The following is a 5,000-nucleotide window of genomic DNA, read 5'->3' as shown; positions in this document are numbered from 1 at the left end:
TTTCCAATTCTACAACGCAGTTCATTAGCGGACGTTACACCTCACTTGCATAGTTATTTACCATTTCGTTTTATGATATTAAGTAAATAGACTGCAATAATTAGAATCTTTTTGCCTTCACAGTTGCCTCAGCCACACCTGCTCTGAACATTTGTGTCTGGGATACATCGATGAGCGTAGATACTTATAGACTAATGATGTCACTGCAGATTATAAAACCGCATCAATGTATGGGCTACGAACCAAGTCATAACTCACCCTCCAAATAATGACCTTATATCAGTATTCACAGAACACGATTGATCTGCATGATTACCACGTCATCGTGATTGACGTCACACACATACACACACACGCGTGAGGTATGCACAAGTGTGGAGACCTCTTCATATTTTCCTAATTTTCTGTTTCTTGCTTAGATTGCACAAGTGGGGCAGCATTCAGATGATTGCTAGTTGCTACGCAGTTTTCCCTCGTGACGAAATTTTTTTTCATGTAGATCAATATACAAAGAAGTCAAAGGGTATTATGAATTCTTTTACTGTGTATATTTGTGGAAACACTGAGAAATCGTAGTGGTGAATGTTATATACAATAATATATATATATATATATATATATATATATATATATATATATATATATACATATATATATATATATATATATATATATATATATATATACACATAATCATTAAGGAGTATATATGTGTATGTGCAATGTATTTATATGTAGGCTACCATATATATATATATATATATATATTATATATATATATATATATATATATATATATGTGTGTGTGTATATGTATATGTAATATTTTATATATATATATATATATATATATATATATATATATATATTTATATATGTATATATGTATGTGTATATATATATATATATATATATATATATATATATATATATATATATATATATATATATATATATATATATATGTATATATATATGTAGACATGAATATGTATATGTAGATATACAACAATAAATGCAGCCATTTCTAGTCCAGTCCTGGATAAGGGCCTCGAACATATCAATTCGTGTCTAGTGTTTGGCCAGTTTTCATTACCACGCTGGCTAGTGCGAATTGGTGATGGTGGGAGATTTTCTTCTGATCACTTAGAGGAAACCAACCTAGTATGGATGATCCTGAATAGTGCAGCTTTGCTTATCATGGCAATACACAAACTCTTTCACCACATTTAAAAATTGATATATATATATATATATATATATATATATATATATATATATATATATATATATATATATATATATATTATATATATATATATATATATATATATATATGTGTGTGTGTGTGTGTGTTTAAAGTCTTGTGTGTATATATACACACACACACACACACACACACACACACACACACATATATATATATATATATATATATATATATATATATATATATATATATATATATATATATATATATTCTCATGAAGCTGGTCTAGCATAAGTGTAAATATTTTATACATGTATTTCATTTTTGTATTTAAGAGATGTATAGCCAGCTTGTAAGGCGAGTTCCACTCACGTAGGATTAAGTAAATTTATGTAAATTACGTAAGACTTTCGTCATTCATTTAGTTGTATCTGCATTCAGTTCAGTATATGTAAATTTACGTTATTTTTTCTAAAGAATTAACTTTTTATTTAACGTAGTTTTGTTATGAAGTCTCATGTAATGTTAAAGTATGCTGTATGACACACACATGAGGTATGAGCACGAGGGATTACATAATTTTTTATGTTCCCATGTAGTTAGAAAGTTCTTGAAAATTTTAGAGTTAGTTTATGCTTTTTTTTTAATGTTTCGAGAGGAAGGTGGGTGGAATTAGCTGAGAGAGGGTTTCCTCTCAAGCAAAGTTCGTATCCCTTCTTCACATTATATACTAAGTTGGCAACCTTAAACTGCTAGAGCCGTGCCCCCACGCTACGAGAATGATCTGCTAGAAATTTCTAGACGAATTAAGTAAATATATATAGGACCTAGCAATGCATAAGCAGCAGAAGAGATCCAGCCTATCCCTTTGAAAGAGTCAATGTCCGTCTGTCCTCTCTCCTCTCAAGTGTGTGTCCTCTCAAACATGAAAAGTATTGTTCAAAAGTTGGTGAAATTATTGGATGTTAATTCAAGTGTAGTATGTTAATATAAGTACATTTTAACATGAATTTTTGTAACTGGACCTGTGAAATTTAGGTTAAACTGTGAAGTGCATTAAAATTTTTGCTTAACCGTTCTGTAAAAGACGTAAGTGTAACAGTTACATATATGTAGATTTCATTACTGTTTATTCATTAGAGTTTTAAAGTGTTAACTTTTCATTAATTGTCAAAATTAAATATTTTTATAAATTAACTCCAATGAAGCAAGTGATTGTATGATTTTTCTAGAGTATAATTTTTTTTTTTGTCTTAGTTTAAGGTTTAGTTCAGGTTTAATATTTCGAGTGACTTATTTTTGGGGTTAATTCTTTTGAATTATTGTTAACTTTTTATAGTATATATTTATTTTTGTAAAGTGTGAATTATTTCGATCACCAATATTTTTTCTCAGTATTTCTCTCAATTCCCCGACTAAGAACAGAAATAAGAGGTTGGTTTAGAATAGTTCAAGTAAGGTAATCACCTAGTTTTGTTTGGAATAATGTAAGAGACCTTTGGATATTCAGTGTTCATATATATTGCCGTCTGGGAGCTGCGTAATATTCTCAGAGCTCAGTTATTTTTCAAGCATTACAGATTTATGTAAAAATAGGTCGATGAGTTTGGAGCTCAGGAGTTTACGTAATTTGCCAGTCGTAATATTACACATATATTGTTGTATGTACTTATGTGTATGTTTATATGCATATATTTATATATACAGTATAAGTATATATGATTATGCATATCCTGATCCTTGTATGCAGAATATGTGTTTTATACTGTGAGGTTACTGACCTGTTTGTGAGTGCTGCGAGTGTCATGGGGGTTGGAGGGGGCAACCACTGAACTCCGTTATAAGTGACGTGTCCCTAGAATCATAATGGGACAATATATTTCCATCACAGTGGAGAATTCCACAAAACCTAACAATTCAGCATGTTGAGAGAGCAAGATTGCATCTTGCTTGTGAGAGTTAGTCAGTACCATTCGAGCGGTCTGGTAGACAAGGTACTCACCTGAGAGTATCGGCTGTACACAGTGTATTCACGAACCTTTTTGTAATAACGTGAAAAAAAAACTCATATTCCAATGTCTCATTATCCGTTGACATGGGACATGTATAAGTCTATATGAATATGTTTATTTATGTATGTGTATGTATAAATTGAGTTTAATGTATATACACATATAAGTCATTTCGTGTCCCAGGTGGTTGCTTCTAAGAAAAGAGTAACGGAAAAGGTACTACCACGGACATTCTTTAACAGATGGAGCATGGATGAAACTCTACAACATTAGTTGCTCCGTGCTAGAACAGAAAAGGCCCTTCATCAGTGTGCTGAACACGCTAACATACACTGCACAATTCATCTTCTTAGATATGCACACATTCCTTCCTAAACGCCTTCTATAACATTTGTCCATTTTTTTCTGCACCATTCATAGGTTTTACCCAAACTTGTAATGCATACAGACATACCCACAGAAATACTGTATATATATATATATATATATATATATATATATATATATATATATATATATATATATATATATATATATATATATATATATATATATATATATATATATATATATATAATCATCTTCTACGCCTATTGGCACAAAGGGCCTCTGTTAGATTTCACCAGTAGTCTCTATCTTGAGCTTTTAATTCAATACTTCTCCATTCATCATCTCCTGCTTCGCGCTTCATAGTCCTCAGCCATGTAAGCTTGGGTCTTCCAACTCTTCTAGTGCCCATCTGAATGTTTGGTGAACTAATCTCTCTTGGGGAGTGTGAAGAGCATGCCCAAACCATCTCCATCTACCCCTCATGATCTCATCCACAAATGGCACTCGAGTAATCTCACTTATAGTTTCATTTTTAAACATGTCCTGCCATTTAACTCCCAATATCCTTCTGAGGGCTTTGATCTCAAATCTACTAAATCTATTGGAGGTTGTTTCATTGTCATACCATGACTCATGTCCATAGAGTAACACCGAGCTCAGTAATATATATATATATATATATATATATATATATATATATATATATATATATATATATATATAATTTGTATATATATGGTATATATATATATTTATATATATATATTTGTATACATATATATATGTATATATATGTATATATATATATATATATATTTATTTGTATATATATATATATATATATATATATATATATATATATATATATATATATATATATATATGTATATTTGTATATATATATATATATATATATATATATATGTATATTTGTATATACATATATATATATATATGTATATTTGTATATACATATATATATGTATATTTGTATATATATATATATATATATATATATATATATATATATATATATATATATTATTACAAGATAGTCCCGTGTCTGGGAACCAAACATATAATATATATTACGGCTGGCAAGCTAAACAACCTCTCAAGTTCCAAACTCACCTGTTTGCTTTACATTAAATCTGTTACACTTGGAAATATTAATACCCAAACTCTAAGACAGTTATATAACTCCCAGACAGCAATATGTAAAACATTGATTATCCAAAGGTCTCTTAAGTACACTCAAAACAAAACTGGGAGATTATTCTTAAGACTTATTTAAAACTCACTACGGTTCTTTAACAGGGTACAAACGAATACTAATTCAAACACTGGTGACTGGAATAATATACTCTTTCCAAAGATAAATATATTCTATATAAATTACAACACTTTAAAAGGATTTACATAAAATCAAAGATAAATCACTTGAAATA

At 29.2% G+C, this 5,000-nt stretch overlaps 1 protein-coding gene across 6 annotated transcripts in view; it reads right to left on the bottom strand.

Annotated features, from left to right (window-relative positions):
• Positions 1-5,000, bottom strand: part of LOC137630203 (peptidyl-prolyl cis-trans isomerase-like) — a 16,910-nt gene that overhangs the window by 9,092 nt on the left and 2,818 nt on the right. The window contains exon 1 of one of the 6 annotated variants that reach the window (XM_068361655.1): positions 259-335. The exons of the other annotated variants lie outside the window; for them this stretch is intronic. The gene's annotated coding sequence lies outside the window, so the exon portion shown is untranslated. Of the gene's footprint in view, positions 1-258; positions 336-5,000 lie in introns of those variants that run through there. 6 annotated transcript variants of the gene reach the window in all.

This window comes from Palaemon carinicauda, chromosome 38 (genome assembly GCF_036898095.1).
Source record: "Palaemon carinicauda isolate YSFRI2023 chromosome 38, ASM3689809v2, whole genome shotgun sequence".
Classification (NCBI taxonomy): domain Eukaryota; kingdom Metazoa; phylum Arthropoda; class Malacostraca; order Decapoda; family Palaemonidae; genus Palaemon; species Palaemon carinicauda.
The sequence above is the reverse complement of the archived record's forward strand: the minus strand, read 5'-3'. Positions and strand labels throughout refer to the sequence as shown.